General features: G+C 54.6%; 1 protein-coding gene and 1 long non-coding RNA gene across 2 annotated transcripts in view; both read left to right on the top strand.

Annotated features, from left to right (window-relative positions):
* LOC144947661 (uncharacterized) overlaps positions 1-25134 on the top strand; it is a 31078-nt gene extending 5944 nt beyond the window's left edge. Inside the window, exon 2 of the long non-coding RNA XR_013640084.1 lies at positions 24663-25134. This is a non-coding gene — a long non-coding RNA (uncharacterized LOC144947661). The remainder of the gene's footprint in view (positions 1-24662) is intronic.
* LOC144947660 (tyrosine-protein kinase JAK2-like) overlaps positions 24972-26958 on the top strand; it is a 60065-nt gene continuing 58078 nt past the window's right edge. The window contains exon 1 of the mRNA XM_078876918.1: positions 24972-25262. The gene's annotated coding sequence lies outside the window, so the exon portion shown is untranslated. The remainder of the gene's footprint in view (positions 25263-26958) is intronic.

Genomic DNA, 26958 nt, shown 5'->3' with positions numbered 1-26958 from the left:
TGACTGCAGGGATTCATATTCTTGGTTCTTGCGGTAAAGTCACGTAGAAGGGAAATAATAAAATAATAATATAAAATAATACAATAAATATTAAACAATGGATGTTGTATATGTTGTAGAAATGTTTCGCTTGTTTCGCACCCTACGTAGTCAACGTTGCTAATCGGAGGTGCTGGGGGGGGGCACAGCCCATACACACACACAGGCTTGGTGCGCTGCAAAACTAAAGCAAATATTGTTCCTGCAGGGATACAGAGAGCAAGAGAGACAGTTTGTTGATTTATTTCAAGACTACAACTGAGTTCTTGCACCGGCACGGTTACTTATTAACTCGCCTGCAGCGTGCCGTTGTGCGTTTAAAGGGATGCCCACGTGGCACAGCAGATGTTCGGTGCCACGCCGGGTATTTAACTGCACGTACAGGGGAGAGAGGTGAGGGGGAGGGTGTTCGAGACGTTGAAATGATGTTGAAATGATGTAGATGTAGGAAATGCAAAAAAATAAAAAAATGAGAAATTTACCTCGTGTGCACAAGAGGCTTGGGTACACTCCGAGGCCTGGCTCCGTGAGATTCCGTGATCAGCACTGAACGGCATCGAAGCCTTCGTCTGGCCTCTGTGAACCTGCACTTCATGATGCTTGGCCAGGTGGGACGCCGAGAGACTAATTTGCCGGATCGAGTGGTGGGTGAACTTGGGCCCTACCACTAAATAACGATGAGAGGGAGAGAGAGAAACCCCCCAAAGTTCGGCAGTGACCGACGCCGCTCTACGTGGCCTGGGGTGATTACAACTTAAATAACTCCGCGGATAAATGAATGTACATCTCCTGTGACCCCGGCTGCTAATGCGTGTGGTTCGCTTCCCTGCCAGCTAGGCAGGTGTTTGTGTGTGTGAGTCTGTGTGTGTGTGTCTGTGTGGGTCTGCGTGTCTGTGTGTATGTATGTGTGTGTCTCTGTGAATGTCTCTGTGTGTGTGTGTCTGTGTGTCTGTTTGTGTCTGTGTGTGTTTGGGGAGCGGTAGTGTTGCGGTTAGCGCGCTACGCTACGAACCCGGCGACCCGAGTTCTGTTCCCGCTCACGCCCAACACCCAGTGACGATTATGTGAACCGGTCCCGGGCCTCCCCTAGGACGACTCAGCCTCAAATGAGTACCCGGTGCGGTGTGTAAACATCGCCACTGTGGAGACAAAGGCGGTCGGGCGTGGTGCTGGCCACCCACCCCCTCGTGTATCGTTCCGTCCTTCACAGGTGCTCGCTAACAGCACTTGCCCCTACAGTCTGTTAAGGCTATACGGGGGGGTCTTTATCTGTGTGTGTCCGTGTGTGTCAATGCGGGTAACAGAATGAGAACGCGGCCGTGTGACGGACAATGGTGAGCGGCTGTTGCGCAAACAGCACTCGGGGTGCCAGGGGCAGCAGCAGCAGCCTCCTCGTGCTGACAGCACCGCTCAGGGACACTGTCCCGTCAGCCTGTGACACTCTGTGTCTGTGTGTGTGTCTGTGTGTGTGTGTCTGTATGTGTATCTGTGTGTGTGACACTGTGTGTGTGTGTCTGTGTGTGTGTGACACTCTGTGTGTGTGTTACACTGTGTGTGTGTGACACTCTGTGTGTGTGTCTGTGTGTGTGTGACACTGTGTGTGTGACACTGTGTGTGTGTCTGTGTGTGTGACACTGTGTGTGTGTCTGTGTGTGTGTGTCTGTGTGTGTTTGTGTGACACTCGGTCTGTGTCTGTGACACTCGGTCTGTCTGTCTGTGTGTGACACTCTGTGTCTGTGTGTGGCCTCAAGGTGCACATGGCCTGGCACAAGCGTCGTGGTGACGTCACCGCCACTTAGTGGCGAATGGCGGTTGTTGTTGTTGTTGTGTGTGTTTGTGTGACACTCTGTGTGTGTGACACTCTGTGTCTGTGTGTGTGTTTGTGTGACACTCTGTGTGTGTGTGACACTGTCTGTGTGTGTGTTTGTGTGACACTGTGTGTGTGTGCCACTCTGTGTCTGTGTGTGTGTTTGTGTGACACTCTGTGTCTGTGTGTGACACTCTGTGTCTGTGTGTGACACTCTGTGTGTGTGTGTGACACTCTGTCTGTCTGTGTGTGACACTCTGTGTGTCTGTGTGTGTGTGTGTGACACTCGGTCTGTCTGTGTGTCTGCGTTGTCGCGGTTTGCTGAGCATTAACAGGCGCCCAAAGCCCCCCCCCCCGCCGATCACCACCCACCCCACAAAACAAAGTGCCAAGCGGCCAGCAACAAACAGCGCGAATAAAGTTAGAAATAGATTCTTCTGTTTCGATTCGACTACCGCGGCCCACGTGACGCCGCGTCTGTCTGCGTGTTCACGACTAGCTCCTTGAGTTTGTGTTGTTGTTGTTGTTGTTGTCGTTGTTGTTGTTGTCGTTGTTTTTACGTCGAATGAAGGAGGTTTGGTGGATCGTGGAGACCTTTGGGGGTTGTCGCCGATGGAGTTGTCGAGACGCTTCGTGAATCGAGAAACGTCGTCGCGACTAGGGGAGGCCTTTGGTGGTGGGGGGCTGGTGGTGGGGGGTGCTGAGAGGCGGTGGTGGTGGTGGTGGGGGGCTGGTGGTGGGGGGGGGGTACTGAGAGACGGCGGTGGTGGTGGTGGTGGGGGGCTGGTGGGGGGGGTGCTGAGAGACGGCGGTGGTGGTGGTGGGGGGCTGGTGGGGGGGGGGGTGCTGAGAGACGGCGGTGGTGGTGGTGGTGGTGGGGGGCTGGTGGGGTGGTGGGGGGTGCTGAGAGACGGTGGTGGTGGTGGGGGGCTGGTGGGGTGGTGGTGGGTGCTGAGAAGCAGTGGTGGTGGTGGGGGGCTGGTGGGGTGGGGGGGGGTGCTGAGAGGCGGTGGTGGATGTGGATATTGTTTGTGGTTAATGAATTTGGTTAGTGAATGTGACTATGTTTTGTGGTTATTTTTGTGGTGAGTGTGTGTGGTTAGTGAATGTGGTTAGTGAGTGTGGTTAGTGAGTGTGGTTAGTGGATGTGGTTAGTGAATGTGCTTAGTGAATGTGGTTAGTGAATGTGCTTAGTGAGTGTAGTTAGTGGATGTGGTTAGTGAATGTGGCTATGTTTTGTGGTTACTGTTTATGGTTAGTGAATGTGGTTAGTGAATGTGCTTAGTAAATGTGCTTAGTGAGGGTAGTTAGTGGATGTGGTTATTGTTTGTGGTTAGTGAATGTGTCTGTTTTGTAGCTATGTTTTGTGGTGAGTGAATGTGGTGAGTGAATGTATGTCTGCACCCAGTGTGTCAATGTGTCTACTGCACCAGGCACTCGGTTAGGGTCGAGTCAACGTCAGGAGACCCAGCAACCTGTGTTGTTTGTTGGTCGTGAGCGAGAATTGCATGCAGACACAACAACAACACCACGACGCTCGTGCCAGGCTAGGTGCACGTTGAGGCTACGTGAAGTGTCGAACGCCCGCTGGCAGGAGGTCACGGTGACAGACCCAGCAGGTGCCACTCGCCGACTGACTGAGATGACAATACACAGACAAAACATAGACGCACGCTCTCGCACAAATCATTACATTTTCACACACGCGCGCACGCACGCGCATTAACACAACAGCACGTGGCATTTGCAACGATGACGTCACCCCAGCGATTGTGCCAGTTTAAGTGCACCTTGTGGGCCCCACGGAGTGTCGAAGACTCGCTGGCAAGGAGGGCCACGGTGACAGACCCAGAGGTGCCACGCATGGACTCACCGAGACGAGCTCGCAGATGCGCACCACCTGTGCTCACGACTGTGCCAGTTTTATCCCCCCCCCCCCCCCTGTGGCTCCGTTGTTGTTGTGAGCGTCGCTCCTGTTGCACCGCCCCCCCCCTCGCTGTTGTTGGGAGGGCGACTGCCCCCCCAACTGCCCCCTCGCCCCAACTGCCCAGCAGTGTCCTTCACGAGCCCCCCTCCACGCACACGCACATTGGCAGGCTGTCAATATGCAGCGTTCCCAATGCGGATTCTCCCAGAGGCACCCATTCTGCCTGCCTCGTCCTCCGCCCTCTGCCCCACGCTGCTCCGCGCTACTCCACTCTGTTCCACGTTGCTCCACGTTGCCCACGCTGCTCCACGTTGCCCCACGCTGCTCCACTCTGCCCCACGCTGCTCCACGTTGCTCCACTCTGCCCCGCGCTGCCTCACGCTCTGACTGAGCGCTCAGCGGCCTGCAGAGACGGCTCTACTGCTGCCCTTGTCAGTGCCGGATGATCCTCGTAGCAAAAGTAGCTACTACGTATGTAGTAGCTACTACATATGTAGTTGCTACGGGTCCCGCACTTTCAAGGACCCCGCGCTAAATGCTTTCAGGCTATCAATTCCGGTTCAGTAATTTTGCACTTGCTCTATTACTATAGTACTATACTGCCTTCGACTTTTATGAACGACTGGGTGTTAAAGGTGAGCGATTTGTCGTAGTATCTGGCTGTATAGCAAATGAAAAAATTACAATTACTTTACTGTGCAAGTGAAAAATTTGTGTTTTAATATTTATGTGTTTATTTATTTATTTAGGGCCCCTTTATAGCATGAGCTACAGGCCCCGCACTAGCTTAATCCGGCACTGGCCCTTGTACAGTGTCCGGTGAGCGTGGAGTGGCTGCCACGAGCATTATAACTTTTATTACCACCACCACCCCCTTTTCAGCCACTTACCCACTCACCAGAATGACCCACTTAGCACCTCGCCCATCCATCAACCGACTCACCTGCTCACATCCCCTACACTCACACCAACCCACTAACTCGCCTATCTATCAAACCAATCACCCTGCCCACATCCCCTACACTCACACCAATCCACCAACTCACCCATACATCAACCAACTCACCTGACCATATCCCCTACACTCACACCAACCCACAAACTCTACCCCAAAGATCAATCAACCCACCAGCCCACACCCCCTACACTCACACCAACCCACCAACTCTCACCCATACATCAACCAACTCACCTGTCCACATCCCCTACACTCACACCAACCCACCAACTCACCCATACATCAACCAACTCACCTGCCCACATCTCCTACACACACACCAACCCACCAACTCACCCATCCATCAACCAACTCACCTGCCCACATCTCCTACACACACACCAACCCACCAACTCACCCATCCATCAACCAACTCACCTGCTCACATCCCCTAAACTCACACCAACCCACCAACTCTCACCCATACATCAACCAACTCACCTGTCCACATCCCCTACACTCACACCAACCCACCAACTCACCCATACATCAACCAACTCACCTGCTCACATCCCCGACACTCACACCAACTCTCACCCATCCATCAAACCATTCACATCTGCCCACACACCAACTCACCTAACTCGCGCAATCGCTCACCTACTCACTGACGCATCTCCCCACCCGCTCACGCCCCTCGCCCACTGACCCACTCACTCACGCGACCAACCCGCCCGCTCACCGCGCACACCACGACTCGCTGACTCATCCACTCACAAACACCCCCCTCCCCCCATACGGCCCCACAAGCCCCACGCCGCCACCGCACGCGAACTCGGCTAACATTCTCTCGCAGTGCATGAACTGGTGGGTGGTGGTGGGGTGGGCGGGCGGGCGGGCACGTGTTTGCTGTGCCCTGTGCCGGATTATCATCGGAGCACAAGTAGTTATGGGGCCGTCCATAAATGACGTCACGCGATTTTGGACGATTTTTGACTCCCCCCCCCCCTCGTCACACGGCGTCACAAAATGTCAGACCCCCCCCCTCAAATATGACGTCACAAAGCTCTGCCCCCCCCCCCAAAACCATATTTCCATTTTGAAAATAAAACATGCTTCAAATCGCTTTAAACTATTGTCATTGTAGTGCGTATTTAATGTGGCGCTGCACTCTGATGTTGTAGGAGTGTTGTTATAACAATTCTATATTTATTTAAAGTTGCGCATTTTGATGTGACGTCACATTTCTCAACCCCCCCCCCTCCTCGTCACACATCGTCACAAATGTCTGACCCCACCCCTAGGTGCGTGACGTCATTTATGGACGGCCCCTACGGGCCCTGCACTTTCAAGGGCCCCGCGCTAAACGCGTTCAAGCGATCAATTCCGGTTCATTGATTCTGCACTTGCTCTATTACTATAGTACAGTACTACTAGCTGCTTTGCCCGTCCAAGTATGCGTGTATGAATTGCAGTAAATTTGAAATATCCAATAGAAGAATTGTTCAGCTCATTATTATTAATGTGGGGAGGGGGGGGGGGTTGCCCCATGTGGAGTGACGTCACCCGCTAATGGTTATTGTGGAGGGGTGCGGCATGTAGAGTGACGTCACACGCTCATGGTTATTGTGGGGGGGGGTGTGGCATGTAGAGTGACGTCACACGCTAATGGTTGTGTGGAGGGGTGTGGCATGTAGAGTGACGTCACACGCTCATGCTTATTGTTGGGGGTGCGACATGTGAGTGACGTCACACGCTCATGGTTGTGGGGGGGGGTGTGGCATGTAGAGTGACGTCACACGCTCATGATTATTAATGAGGGAGAGGGGTGCGGCATGTGGAAGTGCGCGACCTTGTGCGTTAGTGTTCATTTCCACGCCGTCATGAATATTAATGAAGGGTGGGGGGGGGATTTTTTTCAGTGACGTCACACACGGATGTAGCACTGTGCCGCGTAGATTTATTTTTACCGTCACTTTTTGTAAAGAAACGTCGTCATATTTGAAGCGACTTTGCGTAATAAATTATTTAATTCAGCTCGACCTTCCTCTGCGTTATGAATATTGATGAGGGGGGTGGTGGGCCTCGTGTGGTGTGACGTCACGCGGGGGGGGTGGGCCTCGTGGTGTGACGTCACGCGGGGGAGGTGTGCCTCGTGGTGTGACGTCACGCGCGGGACGGACAGACATTTGTGGGTGATTCTAGTAGGCAATACCGCCTTCACTTTCATGAACGACTGGGTGTTTAAGGTTGGCGATTTGTCGTATTATCTGGCTGTATAGCAAATGAAAAATTACAATTACTTTACTATGCGAGTTAAAATTGTGTATTTTCATTTACAGTAAAACCTTGGATTGCGAGTAACTTGGTCTGCGAGTGTTTTGCAAGACGAGCAAATTTTTTAAATAAATATTAATTTGATTAACGAGCGAGGTCTTGCAAAACGAGTAGTACGTGTAGACGCTTTGTCTGCCGAGCGTTACGTGATCACAACTGATATACGAGTGCTTTGATATACGAGTGCTTTGGATTACAAGAACGTTTCCAGAACGAATTATGCTCGCAATCCAAGGTTTTACTGTATTTTCTTTACATTTAGGGCCCCTTTATAACATACGCTAGAGGACCGGCACTTGCTTCATCCGGCACGGGCTGTACCCTATGAGATTTCTCTCTGCGCAGAGGGCACGTCTGCATATTTGCAATGCCCCGTTGCTGCCCGTATCCAGAGTGAGTGGGGCATGTTTCATCACGTGCACAGAGGGAGCAGCTACTAATTTCATACCACGCATAGCATGCATCTGTGACGCTCCGAACATGAAATTTTTGATCGCTCGTACGAAGGGCATGGTTGCAACGCACTTGTATAGGGCACGTGTTCATGCTCACGCAGAGGGCACGCTTGTACCGTAATCTTGCACAGAGACCCACAGAGACTTAAATAGACCGGTATGTGTGTGCACCCAAAGACTCACAGCATCGTACCTTTTGCAGAGATGTCCATATGCTCGCATATAGACCCATATACTTAATGAGACTTATCAATATAGATTTGAGTAGATACCCCATACACTTAGGAATCTTTCACAGAGACCCAGAGACTTTCATAGATATTCATAAACTTTAATAGAGATTCGTAGACTAACAAAGAGAGGCACTGACTTTATAATATAGAGACCCATATAGCCTTAGCCACTTAAAGTGTCCCCCTTGTATCGACGGTACCCGTGATTATTTTGTGTTTTCATGACTCGCAACATTCAAACTTTCAGTCCGGTAACCTTCAAACCCTTGTCCTAACACGCACACACGGGCAACACGTGTACACACACACGGGCAACACGTGTGCACACACACGGGCAACACGTGTGCACGCACACACTGAGAGTTGGCTCAATTGACGGAGACACCTTGAGTTGCTTGGCGCTTTACGTGGGATGTGTTTGAACAATCTTCGGGCGCGCGGAACGAGTTAATTTGAATTTGAATGTTGAGTCCATTGGTGAACGCAGGACTGCAGATACCCACACGCTTACAGTGGCCCACACACATGAGATAGACTAACATAGAGACCCGCAATCTTAAACCGAGACCTTACACAGAGACCCATAGACCTACACAGAGACTCATAGACTTACATAGACACCCGAAATCTCACACAGACACCCATAGCCTTACAAAGAGACCCATAGACTTACAAAGAGACCCATAGATTTACATAGAGACCCATAGACTTACACAGAGACCCATAGACTTACACAGAGACCCATGGCCTTACAAAGAGACCCATAGACTTACAAAGAGACCCATAGACTTGCATAGAGCCATAGACTTACACAGACACCCATAGCCTTGCAAAGAGACCCATAGACTTACAAAGAGACCCATAGACTTACAAAGAGACCCATATACTTACATAGAGATCCATAGACTTACAAAGAGACCCATAGCCTTACACAGAGACCCATAGCCTTACACAGAGATCCATAGACTTACACAGAGACCCATAGACTTACACAGAGACCCATAGACTTACACAGAGACCCATATACTTACATAGAGCCATAGCCTTACACAGAGACCCATAGCCTTACACAGAGACCCATAGCCTTACACAGAGATCCATAGACTCACACAGAGACCCATAGACTTACACAGAGACCCATAGACTTACACAGAGACCCATAGACTTACACAGAGACCCATAGACTTACACAGAGACCCATAGACTTACACAGAGACCCATAGACTTACACAGAGACCCATAGTCTTACACAGAGACCCATAGTCTTACACAGAGACCCATAGACTTACACAGAGACCCATAGACTTACACAGAGACCCATAGACTTACACAGAGACCCATATACTTACAAAGAGACCCATAGACTTACACAGAGACCCATAGACTTACACAGAGACCCATAACTTACACAGAGAACCATAGACTTACACAGAGACCCATAGACTTACACAGAGACCCATAGACTTACACAGAGACCCATAGACTTACACAGAGACCCATAGACTTACACAGAGACCCATAGACTTACACAGAGACCCATAGACTTACACAGAGACCCATAACTTACACAGAGAACCATAGACTTACACAGAGACCCATAGACTTACACAGAGACCCATAGACTTACACAGAGACCCATGACTTACACAGAGACCCATAGACTTAAACAGATACCCATAGACTTACACAGAGAACCATAGACTTACACAGAGACCATGGCCTTCCACGTAGACCCATAGACTTGCCTAGAGATCCATAGTCTTGTACAGAGACCCATAGACTTACACAGAGACCCGAGTAATTATCGTGTGTGCTTGTGCACCACTGCAAGCGCAGTATCTATCACCAGAGTTGCCACCTGTCTGGGTTTGGCCCGGTACAGTCCGGGAAATGGTATCTGTCGCTGTGTTCGTGTCGCGACAGGAATGTATTCGTACCGAGATGTGGCGGCGTTAGTGCGGTGTTGAACGTCATCACAGCATAGGGCACAGTGTTGATAACACACAGAGTGTTGACTTTACGAGGAGGAAGACGTGTCTGGGTTTGGCCCACAGTGGTGTGTAAGGTCACCCTAGGCATCACAAAGTATCCGGTGATGCTGCTGCTGCTGCTGTGTTGGTAGTCTCTTGTTTGTCCATGCAAGGTTGATGATCACCTTGACACGCTTCGTTGGGGATGAGTCTGGGGTATGGTGAGAGCGAAGATGAATGGAGAGGCCAACGTGAGCCCGGTACACTCTGTGGCACACTGGACATGATATGTTTGCGTCAGCCTGCTGGGGACGGGTCTCTTGATGTGTAGTTGGTTAGTAGCACACGGATAACACAGAACTGTACACATTCGTCAACAACATTGTGGCCTTAAAAAAAGTAGAATCGGCGACGTTTCAGGCAATGGCCCTTCTAGCACATCAACAGAGAGGGCATAGAGTGGACGGACGATACGAGGTGGAGGCTGCACTTAACACAATGGGACTCTGAATTAGAATTACAATGGGTGGGGAAAATGTGACCTTATGACCACCTTTTTACACGCTTTCATTTAACTCACTCTATCTGTTGTTGTTGTCGTTGTTGTGTCAAGTAACTCAATTTTAACCCACTTCCCAATGTGGTATATTCTATCATAAAAAATATATAATTTTAAACAATCTTTTTTATATGTTATGTTTCCGCTTGGGTCTAATTGTCCACAGTAAACTGACGTTGGCTGTAATCGGCCACGGCCCCTTACGTTGTGGCAAGCTTCGGGGCCACTTCCTGGAGTCGTGGAGTTCTGCCATTACTAGTACATTTAATAAAAGCGTGTTTTAAAAAAAGTTTTACAAAAAAATATGACTTATTAAATAGGCATACTGGATAGTTTACGGGTATCACACGCGCGTAATTTTGTTGGCACTGATAGCTTGTTAAGTCGTGGGTGGGAATCAAACTTGGACCGGCGCACGGGGATTCGGTGAACAGCCGTCGTCGATGGGGGAGGGGTCGGGGGCAGAGCGAAACCGGCCAAGTGGGCCGAGGAGGAAGGTGACGGCGGCGTTTCTCGATTTCGCTCAGCGGGAATTCCCCGTGGAGAGTTGAGCGTTGACACTGCCCCCCTGCCCCCACCTTGATGGTGGACAGAGAAAGAGAGACGTAGGGGTGGGGTGTGGGGTATTGGGAAATCACTCAGCCCACCCACCAACCAACCACCACCACGATCCCGTGGCAATCATCATCATCCATCAGACGTCATCATACGGAGTCGATGCACTGCTGCGTGAATCGGAGCCTGCCCCCCCAACCACTGCCCCCCAACCCCTGCCCCCCAATCCCTGCTCCCCCCCCCCCCCAAAGCGTAGTGCCATCAATCATCATCCATCAATCATCATCATCCATCAATCATCACCATACGGAGTCGATGCACTGCTGCGTGAATCAGAGCCTGCCCTCCAACCCCTGCCCCCCAACCCCTGCCCCCCAACCTATGCCCCCCAACCCCTGCCCCCCAATCCCTGCCCCCCCCAAAAGTGGAGTGTCGTCTGCAACGTTATTTTTCGTGAGCGTGTTTTCCGCAGTGCGAGTGGGATACTACCGGGAGGGAGGGGGGGGGGGTGAAATTCTTCACGGCGAACTTTGGAGGTCATTTTGAAGAAAAGTGCAGGTTTCGTTTTCAGGAAAATACGACGTCCCCCCCCCGGGGAAAAAACAAGAAGGCATTTACGAAATACCGTCTAAGAGTGGGCGCTTGGAATGTCGTGTCGCTTGTAATGATGAGAATACGGTAGCGTGGGGTGACTACGCTAGTGTGCACGTGGCCTTCAGACCCAGCACTGTTGTGGAGACAGCAGCGAGGTTTGGTGGATCGCACACGGATGTCGCGAAACTCCCTTCCCGTCGGCGTCGAGGAGGAATCGTACCCTTGGCTCTCGCCAGGAGAAAGGCGGTACGGCAAAGTGGACTGATCGCCATCTGTTTCCGACTGTACGGGGATAGATAGAGTCTCGCCTCCTTGAGCATTTGTGTTTGCGATCGGCGGACAGAAAACGTCTTCAAAAGTAAGCCAACGAGTAGATTGACGCGCTGCTCCAAGATAATTCTGATCGTACAAAAGGGGCACGCCGAAGTGGGGTCTGACAACCCCCACAGGGTGTGGAAGGCCTTCACCCAGCAGTGGATTGACCAAGGGCTGCATAGTGCATTGTTTATACTGGTAGGAACTTCCTGGTTACACCAGCCCACAGGGGATTATTGTGTCCGTCGTGCAGGGAGGGGCTGGGTGGGGAGGGGAGGGTGGGGAGGGGCTGGGTGTGGAGGGTGGGGAGGGGCTGGGTGTGGAGGGTGGGGAGGAGCTGGGTGGGGAAGGGTGGGGCTGGGTGGGGAGGGTGGGGAGGAGCTGGGTGGGGAAGGGTGGGGCTGGGTGGGGAGGGTGGGGCTGGGTGGGGAGGGTGGGGGAGGGTGGGGCTGGGTGGGGAGGGTGGGGCTGGGTGGGGAGGGGGGGCGGGGCTGGGTGGGGAGGGTGGGGCGGGGCTGGGTGGGGAGGGTGGGGCGGGGCTGGGTGGGGAGGGTGAGGCTGGGTGGGGCTGGGTGGGGAGGGGCTGGTCACCCCGTGGTGCCCTTATAAAACTCAACGTTTAACCTACTCACGCCGGCTTGTGCCCGCCCTCACAGTCGGCCATATTTGCGGAATACACCACGCCGCCGTTGACCCTGGCCATTGACCGAGCAACCCAACGTTCCGACCAGCTCCCTCCGCAGGAGGAATGTGTTTATTCGTGTCATTGGACTGCCGACGACGTCTGTTGACGTTCGAAAGTGTGGGTTCTGGGCGGGACACGTCGCTTGCAGAAGGGATGACTCGTCACGGGTGGGGCTGGTCGAGACGAATGACGGAGGAGGTGAAGAGAGGGGCAACGCGGTGTGAGGGGCCATCCATCGAGTCCGGACACATGGAGTTGGGAGTGGGGTTAAGCCAAATGCGTTCGCTTGCGTATGGGGGGGGGGGTCTACTGACATTGTACGCATAGGAAACGGGGGTGGGTGGGTGAAGCCTCGATAATAATTTGTTTCCATTGTCCTTCAAATGAGCCACAGTTCAGTGTCTCCAGCTGTCAGACAACAAGCCCTGCCGGGAGAAGTGGGACTGTGGGAGACGTGTCACTTCGTGTGCCACCGTGCCCCTGACTGCAGCTATCACGCAGCTCGGCAACATCAGTGGCCGAGGTACGCGACTTAATTCTTTAATGCAGCCGGCTGGGGGCCCTATCTGTTTGCTTAAACACGTTAATATTATTACGGAAATCCTTGATCGTTTCTACGTGGATTAAATATCGACCGTTCTATAGTATTCGGGGGGGGTGCGTCAGGCATACGTACGCAGGTGTGGGGGGGGGGGGGAAGTCCGCGTCCGTACAGGGAGGGGGGGGGGTCAAGTTTTGACAGATTTTTGCGTACCTACTCAATGGATGGCCCCTAAGGGGCCGTCCATATATGACGTCACGCACCTAGGGGGTGGGGGGGGTCAGACATTTGTGACGATGTGTGACGAGGGGGGGGGGGTTTGAGAAATGTGACGTCACATCAAAATGCGCAACTTTAAATAAATATAGACGACACGTTCCACTTAATTAAATAGACTTTTTAATAAATGTTTTCTCCTACAACATCAGAGTGCAGCGGCACATTAAATACGCACTACAATGACAATAGTTTAAAGCGATTTGAAGCATGTTTTATTTTGGGGGGGGGGGGCAGAGCTTTGTGACGTCATATTTGAGGGGGGGGTCTGACTCTTTGTGACGCCGTGTGACGAGGGGGGGGGGTAAAAAATCGTCCAAAATTGCGTGACGTCATTTATGGACGGCCCCTAAGTTGTCCGTGGCAGCTTTGTGTTGGGGTCGAAGGAATCGGCTTCTCCCAGCAGTGCTTTGATCCTGGCTGTGACGATGATTACAAATTGAACCCTTATGGCGGGACCCCGGGGGTCACGTAAGCTCCCGGCTCTCGCATAAACTGCGTTGCGACGTCAATGTATGTCCGTTGAAGGCGAACGACACGGCGATTTATTCCTCTCGAAGACCTCTACACGATGCGCTAATCAATGTTTTAAAGTTTTGTTCGTGGCTACGGCATTCGTCCCCGCTGCTGCGCTTGGACGACACGACAACAGAAAGATCCGCGCCAGGCGGGACACGGTGTTGATGTGCGCGGTGGGACGGGGAGTCGCCGAAAATAAAAAATGTCAATGACAATTTTGACTTCCGTTTATTCGGGGTCCCGCCATAAGGTTCATATTATTTTATCATCACCATCATTATCATCAATATAACTGCCGCTGCTGCTGCTGCTGCTGCCACCACTACCCGCTGGGTCGAGTTACGGGACCAGAGGCGCTGGCTGTGGTTACGGCCTGCGTGGGTAGAGACACCGCCTGCGTGGGTAGAGACACCGCCTGCGTGGGTAGAGACACCGCCTGCGTGGGTAGAGACACCGCCTGCGTGGGTAGAGACACCGCCTGCGTGGGTAGAGACACCGCCTGCGTGGGTAGAGACACCGCCTGCGTGGGTAGAGACACCGCCTGCGTGGGTAGAGACACCGCCTGCGTGGGTAGAGACACCGCCTGCGTGGGTAGAGACACCGCCTGCGTGGGTAGAGACACCGCCTGCGTGGGTAGAGACACCGCCTGCGTGGGTAGAGACACCGCCTGCGTGGGTAGAGACACCGCCTGCGTGGGTAGAGACACCGCCTGCGTGGGTAGAGACACCGCCTGCGTGGGTAGAGACACCGCCTGCGTGGGTAGAGACACCGCCTGCGTGGGTAGAGACACCGCCTGCGTGGGTAGAGACACCGCCGGCAACGGCGTCGCACTTCGGGAGGTGCTTCTGGGGGGTTTCCTGTGGCCGCTGCAAAGCCATGGAACGGCATTGCTGTCAGCTTCGTCATCCCACTCCCGTCCACTCAATTCTCAGAACCCCCAGCTGCTGCTGCTGCTGCTGCGACCCAGGGCGGTGAATGATCGCCATAGCCCCCCCCCACTTTCTCTCTACCCACAACTCTCTCATTCGCTCTCTCCAGAAAGTTGCTACACACACACATCCTGGCTTACGGGCTCTTCCACCGTGGACCAAATACTGTACGAGTCGGTACTCAGGGCCTATAAATGATCAAACCCGTGCAGGGCAGGGACTCCTCCACTTAGGAACATTCGACTTACGAACTTTCAGAGATACGAACAAACCCGGTCCGTATGTACAGTTGCCCGTTCGGACCGAGAGTCGTAAGTTCAACCGCCGCGCAATTGATGGCGGTGGTGGCATCTACATCTGCGCAACACGAAGAACCAGTGGCGTCTACGTCTATAGGAGAGTATACAACTTGTAAAGCCATTCCTCGTGTTTAGTGGACACGCCGTACAACATGTTTGGAATCGACAGGAGTAAAGTTGGACTTGCGAACAAATCGACTTACAAACAGACCCCTGGAACCTAACTCGTTCGTAAGTAGAGGACTCCAATGCGCAGTTTTCTATGAATAAAGTTCAACACAATACCGGAAACTCGAGCCGCCCATAGCCTCGCCAAAAAAAGATACCCAGTGTCCTGGTTTGGCCGGGAGAGTCCTGGTGGTTTCGGTGGGCCTTACCTGGTAGAATAAAACTAAAACTTGTCGAATATTTTATTTATCTGTATCTATAAAAGGGAAATGTGTGATTGTGTGTCTGTTGAAAATGTTTAGCGTACTTCCCGACATGCAACAAACTTGAAATTTGCCATGTGGGTACTTTACAGACTGTACACCATGCAAACATTCTAAAAATAGACTTTGTTTTTTTTTGGGGGGGGGGGGGGCTCAATAATGCATTTATTTTGCATGGCAAGTGAGCTGTGACGTCACATCTGTCATGTGACCCGCGTATGCGCAGTGCTTAGCGCGCTGTGCAATGAAACCCGGCGACCCGAGTTCGATTCCCGCTCACGGCCACCACCGGTGACGATTATTTGAACCGCTCCTGGGCCTCCCCTAGGTCGACTCAGCCTCAAACGAGTAACTGGTGTGGTGTGTGAACATTGCCACTGGGGAGACAAAGGCGGCCGGGCGTGGTGAATCCAAGTCCCGGGCGAAGCCGGGTAGTAAAGCTCGTTTTATACAAAGTCCGTCCGGAATATTGAGCAAAACTCGCGAGTTTATTTTATCGCAAAGTCACATGGTTGCTGGGCAGTCAATGAATATACCCGAGCTGTGGGCGGGGCTCACCTGAGCTGTGGGCGGGGCTTCCTGAGCAGTGGGCGGGGCTACACAAACTGGGCGGGGCTACACAAACAGTGGGTGGGGCTACACAAACAGTGGGCGGGGTTACATTGACAATGGGTGGGGGCTACACTAGTAGGCGGGGCTACGTGGGTTATGGGCGGGGCTACACGATAAGTGGGCGGGCGTTATGTGATGAGTGGGCGGGGCTAGTTAATTGAGTGGGAGGGGCTTGACAGCTCATCCCACGTGTTGCAGGCTTTGCCTCCCCCCCAGTAGAGTAATCTGATAGCTTTCATTTCTCCACTCCACTTCCCTGCTGCAGGTCTCCTGCTGCAGGTCTCCTGCTGCAGGTCTCCTGCTGCAGGTCTCCTGCTGCAGGTCTCCTGCTGCAGGTCTCCTGCTGCAGGTCTCCTGCTGCAGGTCTCCTGCTGCAGGTCTCCTGCTGCAGGTCGGGTGTGTGGGGGCAGGGTAGGCGTGGAGACACTGGGGAGCGCTGCGCCACGAACCCGGCGACCCCGAGTTCGATTCCCGCTCTCACGGACAACACCGGTGACGATTATCTGTACCGGTCCGGGTCCTCCCCTAGGTCGACTCAGCCTCAAAATGAGTATCTGGTGCGATGTGTAAACATCGCCACTTGGGAGACAAAGGCGGTCGGGCGTGGTGCTGGCCACCCACCCCCTCGTGTACCGTTCCGGCCTTTATAGGTGCTCGCTAATAGCACTTGCCCCTACAGTATGTTAAGGCTATACGGGGGATATTTGTCTTTGTATACACTGTACCCATGTAGCAGGGAGGAGGAGGAGGGGGGGACATTCGTGTCCGAGAGATGTCTTTACAAAGTGTACCCATGGAGAGGGGGGCGCGTGTTAGGAGGTAACATTGGCACATTTACACAGTGCACCCATTGAAGCGGGCACAGCCCCTTCTCAATCCACTGCTGGATAGTGGCCTCTCCCGCCCCCCCCGCCATGTGGATCGAGGTGGTTATTAGACCGTACTTAAGCGGTCATTGTGCGATTGTTGAAGGTGGGGTGCTGCATCTACACGGCAGCATACAAGGCTGGTAACAGCAATAGACTTGGCTGCAACTGCCCTTTTGTTGTGCGACCCCTCGGCCTCTTAACGACCCATGAACAACAAACGTAGTCGCCCATCCAGTCGCCCACTAAGCAGGCTCTCGAACCTGCTTGTCTTCGGCGATAATAACAGGACACTGCGGATTGCACACGTTGACATTTGACACAGGAGGAGGAGGAGGGCACATTTTTTACATCGCGGACGCAAATGTGGGTTATGCATTTACATCGAGGAGGGCACACTTGTGTTGTGCATCAAGGGATGACACGTACATAGGGGGCAGAACTACAGAGTGTACCCAAATGTCAATGGAAATGTACACGCGGACCCCACGCGCACCCTACCTAGCCAATAGTGCGATATTCGGCACAGCTGTACGGTGCACTCGGAGATTACATTATTTTATTATATTTTATTTTACTTTTATTATTTTTTATTTTTTTACCTACGTGACTTTACCGAAAAAACCTAAGAATATAAAGGAACGCGGTGCGCAGAGGCAAGGGCACATGGAGCAGAGCCATTGGGGCTGTTGCATGCGGGTGTGGGGGGATGTGAGTGCGTGTGGGGAGCGGTGGTGCAGCGGTTTAGCGCGCTGCGCCTACGAACCCGGCGGCCCGAATACAGGGTGCGGTGTGTAAAGATTTCCGCTGGGGAGACAAAGGCGGCCGGGCGTGGTGTTGGTCACCCACCCCCCTCGCGTGCCGTGTCGGCCTCCACAGGTGCTCGCTAATGGCACTTGCCCCGACAGTCTGTGGCGGCTATACGGGGTGGGGCGGTCTTTGTCTTTGTGTGCGTGCGTACTTGGTGTGTGCACGATATCAAATCTTTGTATTTTGTACTCGGAGTGCACCTGGCCTGGCACTACCCGGGGACATAAATAGGTGACCGAGCGCTGGGATTGGGCTCACCGCGCCTCTCGTGCGGCCTTAATAGGTGCTTGCAAACAGCGCTCGCTCCATGGGTCTGTAAGGCTGGCGGAGGGGCGATCCTTTTCTTTTCTATTTAGTTTTGGGGTGTGCTCACTTGGGTACAACTTGAAAATGTGCACCCTGGGTCAAGGCTCTTTCAGTGTCAAGGGGCCAAGCACTTCGTGCATGACACTCATTGGCTCCTTGCAACAGCGGGCGCGTTTCCACACGCGTTCAATGGCCAATGCGTAATTTACTTAGGATCCAGTAACCAAAGTCGCATTTGAATGGTCTTTTAGATTGCTTTACAGCGTAGCTTTACAGCAGGCTTACGAATACTGACGATATGGGGGTGTCTAGTGGGGGGTGGGGACTGGAGAGGGTGGGGGGAGATGCAGTGGTGCCAAAACCAGAGGTGGGATGATTCATCGATGGTGCTGTAGCAGCAGCAGCATTATCACCAAATATGTGAATGATGAATCGATGCATCATTCAGTTGTTTGATGATGTTTTTGCTGCGTTGGCGGTGGTGCACACGCACAGATAACATGAACAACTCGGCGCGTTCCTTGTCAGTAACGCTGTGTGGCGCGAAAAGGAAACGTGCAATAGGCAACGTTTGGGGGCAATCGCCTTTCCAGGCACATGTTCGTCACGTCGATGTTGAGATTAATGATACGCGTGTGGCGTGTAAGAATCCTTCCCATCCGCGCGTGTCGTGCTGTACACTCGTGCGGAGCAGTGGCGCGCCGGTCTCAGCGCACTGCGCTACGGATGCGACGGGACGAGTTCGATTCCCGGCCCACGCCCGAAGTCGGCGGCCGCTGGCATCGTCGTGAAATCTCGCGTGCACGAGCGGACGCTGCGTCTCGTCGGGCTCCGCGGGCAGTGGCGGCACAATCCGCTGTTGTACTGCACTATGCTCCAGCGTCTATTCTGTCCTTGGGCAACGCGCGCACGTGTGCGGTATTGCAGAGCGGCGGTTTTCGGAGCCGCCGTCACGCCGCCTTAACGTTCTCGCGACGCTGTGCGCCCTCCAGGAGGGTCACTTTTTCAGGAGCAGAGCGTCCGCGACAGATCCCGCGGGCCGCTCCCCACTGCCTCGCGGCCACCGGCGGCGGTCGCGGGCCCCCGTAGGTCACGGATGCCTTCCCCGCATCGTCCGTGCATTTGCTGGCCAGCCCACCGCATCTCCCAGGCCGTCCACACCCATGCCGCAGCGGCGAAAACGGTGTGGGGGGGGGCAGAAACGGTTTTAGGTGAGGTCCCGCCGTGTTCTTAAGATTGCATTTATGGCGCCTGTTAAAAGCCGAAACAGTCGGTTATTCCTGATTCGTTTTTTTTCTATTTTTGCGCAATCAATTTGAGATTGGTCGCACGAAACAAAACCCGATAGGAATCCACGGGCGAGCGAGCGGTGCGTAGCACAATTCGAAATGTCGAGCAACCCCACAACAACGCCGCTCCCGATCCAGCGTCCCCACGCGTTTAATTTATTTTAACCCCATGTCAGTGGGGAGAGCGCTGCTTCCTCGTTGGGCCCCACGGCCTGTGCCCGGCAGTCCGGTTGACCGGTGAGTCGGCCGGTCAGTCGGTCAGTTAATTGGCCAGTCGGCTACTCGGTCGCCCTTGCTTCTGCCAAGTCATTTAAACAGCGGCGCTCGCCACGCTGCGGTCTGATCGTTCAGCCGGGTTCAAACGGCGCTGAAGCTTAACGACGCACGAAACAGCTTAACGACGCATCATGAGCATCGTGCGTGGCGCTTCAACCTCGACAACTCGAGAGGGCATCGCAGAGAGCGTGGCTTGAAACCAGAACTGGCGGTAAAGCGTCGCGCGTCGCTTCCACATTCATTCTCGATTTGATGACTTTTTCAGAAACGACGACCGATTCCACAAAAAACGGTCATCTGAACATCGGTTGAGAACCCCGTGTGAAAAAAAAAACACGCTTGGCGATGCCGCCTGCTGCTGACGCCGCGTTGATAGCGGCTCACTTCCATCCCACGGGGCCGGATGGTGATGATGACGGCGGCGATAAGTAAGGCGACGGGCAGCCCGCCGCAACGTTTGAGTGTGCAGTGTTCACAAGTGGCTGGCGGCGGCGGTGGTGGCGGAGCGGGGGGGGGGCCATCTGGCCATCTGGCAGATCTAGTTGGTGATTGAGGCATTGGTGCTCATGTCATGTGTGCGCACCCTCGCAGAGCCAGCGGTGGGACATCCACGTTCCCGTGGCAGGGGCGAGTCTGCCCGTAGAACAAACCCCGCTGTTGACCTCCGACCCGAAGTGGTGCTCATTCTGTCGCCCAAGGGAGGGTCGACGGGACGAGTCGATGCCGCAGAAGAGATCGTCTAGACAGGAGATGGAGATGCAGCGGGGGTGAGCGAGTGGTAGAAACGGATAGATGCAGCGAGTCGAAAGAAGTGAGATGCGGATGAGTCCGAGACGAGAGACAAAACGTGGGGTTCGATGAGAGAATATGCAGACAAGATATGGATGAGAGAGATTCATTGGCTCGTGACATGGATTAGATATGATGAGATTATGATATACATATTTAAAATAAGACAAAATATTTTTCCGCGGATACGGCTGGGGGTCCTTGCTCTTTGCTTGCGCCCAGCACAGCCACTGGCAGCGCCGGCGGTTCTGTTTGAGGCTGTGGGAGTTGCGAGGCGATCATTTCACGGCTAACGTTCGTTGGCAAACATTATTCCCCTCTATCAGAATTGCCCCACCTTCCGCCCACGTGAAACACGTGCTTTTGCCTTTTTGTTGTTGTTCGACCTTCCTCTCGGCGACGCCCCTGCAGGCGGATCTTTCTTGTTCGTATCCGGCCGATAATTGTTGGGCCATCTCTGCGTCCCGCTCTCGAGGGCCACATTAACGTGGGAAGGAAGGGAAGGGGGAGGAAACAAAAGCGTCCCAAGAATCTCAAGACACTTTCTCTCCGACCCGATGAGGCAATCCAGCCCCACCGAGGCCACTCTGAACCCGCCCGTGCGCAGTGCACAGAAAAAGCGAGAGAGTGGGGGGTGGGGTGGGGGGGGCCCTCGGGGCCCGACTGCCAGCGGTAGACGGGGCAGCGATGCGGTGGCCACACGTTACCGACGGGTCGAACTGACGCAGTGCCACCGCACAGCGCCGACTGCTGCTCTGTCCACCAAACGAGTCCCATGCTGGCTCCGTGCTGGCTCCAGTGCTGGCTCCGTGCTGACTTCATGCTGGCTCCGTGCTGGCTCCGTGCTGGCTCCGTGCTGGCCCCGGCGTTGGCTCCGTGGAGCCGGTGGCGTGCGCCTGACAAGGCCGCGTGCAGAATTATTCCGCGCGATAATTGCGTGACGTCACCTTGGACATGCACGGCATGCCGTGGGGCCCGTCCGCTCTGCTTCGCCGTTGAGGACACGGCCGTGCGGCACGGTTGTGCGCGCGTGCCCAGGAGTTGGCGCCCGTGCGGTGGCATGGCTGCGGCCTTCCTGCCTACGCCTCCCACCCTCCTCGCCAAAGGACGCAGCACACACCAGCCCGGATTATTTTGACCTCAATTCCCACGCTTGGGCTCTCCTCCACCGGCTCCCTGTCTATTATCGCCGTCTGTTGTTTACATTTCTCACTCGATAAATCCCTCCACCTTATCTTGCTATTTTCTTCCCTCGTTCTTGCTGCTTTCATCTCTTGCTCGGTTCCATGCCACCCCCTCGCCGCTCCCAATCTCTACTGTCCCTCCCGGTGCCTCCCTCGCCCTGCGCCCAGTCACGCTCTCTCGTTCCCTTTCCCCTCGTGTGCTCCCCTTCGCTGATAACAAAGTCACGCCGCAGCACGCAAAACCATCGTCGTCACCTCAACCTGCTTCCGTTCCTTCCCTTTAAGCAACCCCCCCATCTCTTGCCCTCGCCCATCATGCTACTGCTGCTCCCTAAACCTCACCGCCCAGCTACGACCAGGCCTACCCCTACTCCTGTCACGAACCTCTATCACATTCACTACCCCAACTTCTATCACTACCCCTAACTGCTACTCCCTGCCCCCGTCGCCCAGCTACGACCAGGCCTCCCCCAACCCCTATCACTACCCCAACCCCTATCACTACTATAACCACTGTCATTACCACCGCTATCACTACCCCAACCCCTCCTTAACCACTCCCAGCTGTTTTTTTGCTAACGGTCACCATAACTACACCATCACTGTTAATAATGACCGCCACCCTTTACCTCATCCACTTTCATCTCATGTACAACTTTAGCATCGTTACACAGCACCTTTGTGCACCATTTCACTCTCACGGCCTTAGTTTTACAGAGATTTACTTTGGGTACATTTTCACATTTGGTTTTCGCCGTTGTAAAGCAACCCCACCTTGGAAGTAGTTCTCTGATGTCTGCTGCTGTGGACTGTTACAAAGGAGGTGGGCAAAACACCCCGGTGCAGGATCCTACCTTGACAGAGGTTCCCCGAGACTCGGCGGTGAGGCTTTGCCGGGCGAATAAAGCGCATGCACCCCCCCCCCTCCCGCCGCAACTCCACAACCTCTGTCCTGCCAGCGGTGGAAATGGGTTCACTACAGTTAGTCCGCGATGGGCAGGACGCGTATGAGGTGGGTGAAGTGCGGGTACTCCCACGACTTCTCTCCGTCCAGCGTGGAAGTACAGACCCCGATGACCTCGTCTGGAGGGCTTCTACATACAGTTCCCTCTTGCAGTCGAGGATGTTCTGCTAGCGGTGGCGTTTGCAAGCAATGGCAAATGCTGCACATGCTTTATTAACGCAAACATCCTGCCGATGATGATGATGACGGCGGTGGGGGATGGTGGGCGGTGGTGCGGTGAGAGATTGAGCCGTCCACGTTCAGCTCTTTTGTTGCCCCGTAGAAACCGCTGATGTGGCTAAGGTCGTAGGTTAGGGCGAGCCAGTGGGTGAGGACAAGGGTGGGCAGACGATTACGACGAGCCAGTTGGATGCCCCGCTGGCGAGACGTTATCTGCCTCGCCTGGTATGCAGGAGGTGGTGGGTTCAATCCCAACCCTCCCTCCCTCCCCGAGGAACGTGTGGATTTTTCTCCGGGTCCTCCGGTTTTTCCCCTCCACATTTAGAATCGGCGTCGCGCGCTCAAGAGCAATTTGGCCGCCGCAATACATTTCCACGCGAAAAGCCACCCCGCCGAGCTGTCGTTCGTGATAGCCAGGTCGCTTCAGAAACAGAGCCACATCGCTCAAGTGGCAAGGTAAAATAATTGAGTCTAGTTTCGTAGTTTTAGACGTGCGCGAGAGGTTTCCGTCATGCGGCGCGCGACGGTGCTCGGCGGGCAGTCGCTCGGCAGGAAGGACGACGGTTGACCGTCGTCGGGCGGCTTGGTCTTGGGCGGGGGTGGGGGGGGACGCGCTCTCCGTCGCCGAGAATCCACGACCCCCGACCCCGGTCGAAGCCGGGGTCGCGCCACGGCGGCTGCCCGCATTGCCGCCGCCGCACGCGCGGCAAAAGGCTTTCGAACACGACCTGTGATCGACATGGACGTGACTTCCCGTCGCAACCGATATGGACGATGATGAGGTTGGCCGTGCCCCGGAAATGTGGCTCGCTCGTAGTCGGGGTCGCGGCGTGGTTTTGCGTTAACCTCTAAACGCCACGCCCCACCTCACGTGGCCATTTTTTACCATTCTAATAAATTAAGAACCGTCCCCATTGTGCAAGTCTACGCAAGTCCCGCGGTCTCGGTGCGTGTCTGTGGCATGGCTTAATTCCGCCCAAATGGGGTCACCCACCGTTCCCCACCGACCGTAGTCGACGCCTGGATGTGCTTCTCAAGTCGGCACGGGGGTCCGTTATCGGAACCGTGCAGCAGCTTCTCGCGATAAAGTTCAGCGCAGCAACACCGGGACCCGATCTCGGCGCAAATCGACTCCTGCCACCCGGACACACATGTTAGTCTACAGACCGTCCCGGCGTAACACGGGACTGTTGGCAACCGTACTTGTTAACCATTGCGCCACCATTTCACGGGTCTAATAAGTTGTGGAGGAGGGCAGTAACGGGTGGGGGGGGTGCAAATAAGCTTCCGAGCGCAAACTCCTTGTCAGCGTTTCAGCGTAGATACACCCTATGTAATATATGCGTAGTCAAACGGAAGTCTGGAATGCGTTGTGAGTCTGTGTTGGTCTATGAGCGATGAGCACAATCTGTCCACGGAGCATGGACAGACTAGGGCTGACACCGACTGCGGACACCGTGCTCCCGTGTTGAGGACTCAATCAACCAGACGAATTGTTTAACAGCCACATTGCAATATCAGCAACACATTCACTCATCCACCCATTCACTCACCCACCCACCCATTCTCTCACCCAACCACCCATTCACTTGTGCAGCTACACACCTATTCACTCACCCACCCTCTCACTCACTCACCCTCTCACTCACTCATCCACCCACTCATCCACCCACCCTCTCGTCGTTTTCTGTTCCCAAGATCTCATAGTGAATAACCTCCCTCAATTTCAGAAACGTGTCACACTCTTACCCATCGCAACTTTGACGGTGCCGTCCATTGCTGGCCGCTCTATAGATTGCCCCTTTTTTGGCCTGCGCTCGGTATCCGCGTTTACAAAAAAAAAATGAACGTTTCACTCTTCCTGTACGCACGTATGCTTGTTGAACTTCTTTCGCGCCGTACGTAGACGACCGTGCCAATTCCCGTCTTTCGTCTCCAGACGGACCGCGGCTCGGGCCTCGCCGTCGCTGTGGCGGAACTCCCTCCTCCTCCTCTGCCGGCGCCGGCACCGGCGGCGTGCCCCCAGTCCCGGCGGCGCTGCGGGGGCAGCGGAGGGCGACCATAGCCGCCCCCCCCCCTCCAGCCGTGCCAGCCAACCGGACCCCCCCCCTCTCCTTATGCCGATGTTAGCCTGCCTGGGCGTCATGGCCGCCACCAGAGACGGCAGGGTGAGCGCCGGCAGCAGCGGCAACGACAGCGGCGACGGCGGCGGCGGCGGAGGAGGCGGCGGAGGCGGAGGTGGCGGAGGAGGAGGCCACGGCGGTCGCGGCGACAACGGCGACGGCCGGGCCGCGCCTCTGCCCAACGGCGGCTCGGCGTCGCTGCACCGCTCCGGATCAGTGAACGAGGGGGGGGGCGGCGGCGGCGGCGGCGCCGTGGTGGGAGCTCGGCGAGGCGGCCCTGAGCCATAGTTGGCCGCGCGAGCAGCCCGGCCTGCACGTGCGGCTCTACCACGGCCTGCAGGAGGCGCAGTTCCTCTCCTTCCCGCCCGGCGAGTACGTCGCCGAGGAAATCTGCGCCTACGTGGCACGCACGAGAGGTGAGCGGGGAGCGGGTGGCGGAGCCGGTGGGGGAGCGGGGTGGGGATGGAGTTCGTTGGATTCGTTTTCGTGCACGTTTCCCAATGCTGCTTTTCCATTGGCACGTCCGAGCCGTGCCAGCGCGGGGCCACCGAGTTTCAAGTTGGTTTCGTTCGGCCGGCGGTGAACTGTCGAGATGCCCGTTTGTGTGAGAGTGACCTGGGCAACCACAGTGACGAAAGCGATAACAGTTGCAACTAAGCTGTTGGAAATCGGAGATGTAAAAAAATTAAAATAATTCGAACCTTTCGCGTAAGAAGAAATCGCGAAACAATGCACAAACTCGACGTCAAATCAAAACGACGTTCGCTAATGAAGTCCCTCGCGGTACGGGTGGCCGAACCGGGAACGAACCGCGACACGGCGGCCTCGCGACGGCACGGCTGAATGTGGCCGGGGGCCAGGGGCACGTGGTTCATGATCATCAACATCGTAGTCGCATCCCCTCCACGCGGCGATGATGTGTGCATTTAGCCGAGCGTGTGCCCGACCGCGGCGATGAGAGAAGCTCTGCCGAGGTCACGTGCAGGTCTAGGAAGGGCCTGCAGGCGCGCGGACTCAAACGCCTCGCGTGTTTACGTGGCGACACGAAGCGGGGGGGGGGCGGGGAGGGCTGCTGATTTTTGCCGTATACCATCGCCACGATTGTCTCCGGTAACCGCTAACGACGTTTGGCCCCTTTTTTCGATACGTGCCGTAAAAGCTACGGAGGGAGGGAGGGAGACCGAGCCGGGCAAGCGCGCGTCTTATCGTGCGGGCCGCGAGCCACGCTGCGTCGCCGTCGCCGCCACGGCGATTGCGTTTCCGCCGTTTTGTGTTTTGCCACCACGATGGCGATGCGATTTTATAGTCGTCCTCTGCAATAGGGGACCGGCCCGAGGCAGCAGGGGGTCCCGGTGGGGCCGGGCCGCCGGGGTCGAGGGTTCAACGGCCGCGTTTTTCCGCGGCAAGAGGTGCTGCGGCGCGGGAGGAGGCCCGCTTCCTCCTCGTGTGACGCGGCACCGGAACGCGCGCCGTGGCGCCGGTGCTGGCGCGCTGCGCCCGGTGCGGTGGACGCGGGGATTGGCGGATCGCTGGAGGATTTTACATTGAACAATAACAAAAGTTTTGAAAACATGGGACCTTTTTTTTGCCAGTATCATAATAATAGGGTTTTACCCTTTCTGGCAATAAAACACAAGGTGTGTTCAAACACAAAATACGTACTTTGGTGAACATGCAAACAAACACGCTCTGATAATATATATGCATTGTCCTTGAAACTGATTGGCCTACGCCAGAGACAGGCACATAGAGACACACAGAGATACACAGAGCCTCGGAGACCCATAGAGACCCATAGAGATAAACAGAGACTCGGAGATGCATAGAGACCCATAGAGATGCACAGAGCCTCAGAGACACATAGAGACCCATAGAGACACAGAGACTCAGAGACACATAGAGACCCATAGAGATGCACAGAGACTCGGAGATGTATAGAGACCCATAGAGATGCACAGAGCCTCAGAGACACATAGAGACCCATAGAGACACAGAGCCTCAGAGACACATAGAGACCCATAGAGATGCACAGAGCCTCAGAGACACATAGAGACCCATAGAGATACACATAGAGACCCATAGAGATACACATAGACTCGGAGACACATAGAG

This window comes from Lampetra fluviatilis, chromosome 46 (genome assembly GCF_964198595.1).
Source record: "Lampetra fluviatilis chromosome 46, kcLamFluv1.1, whole genome shotgun sequence".
Lineage (NCBI taxonomy): Eukaryota > Metazoa > Chordata > Hyperoartia > Petromyzontiformes > Petromyzontidae > Lampetra > Lampetra fluviatilis.
The sequence above is the reverse complement of the archived record's forward strand: the minus strand, read 5'-3'. Positions and strand labels throughout refer to the sequence as shown.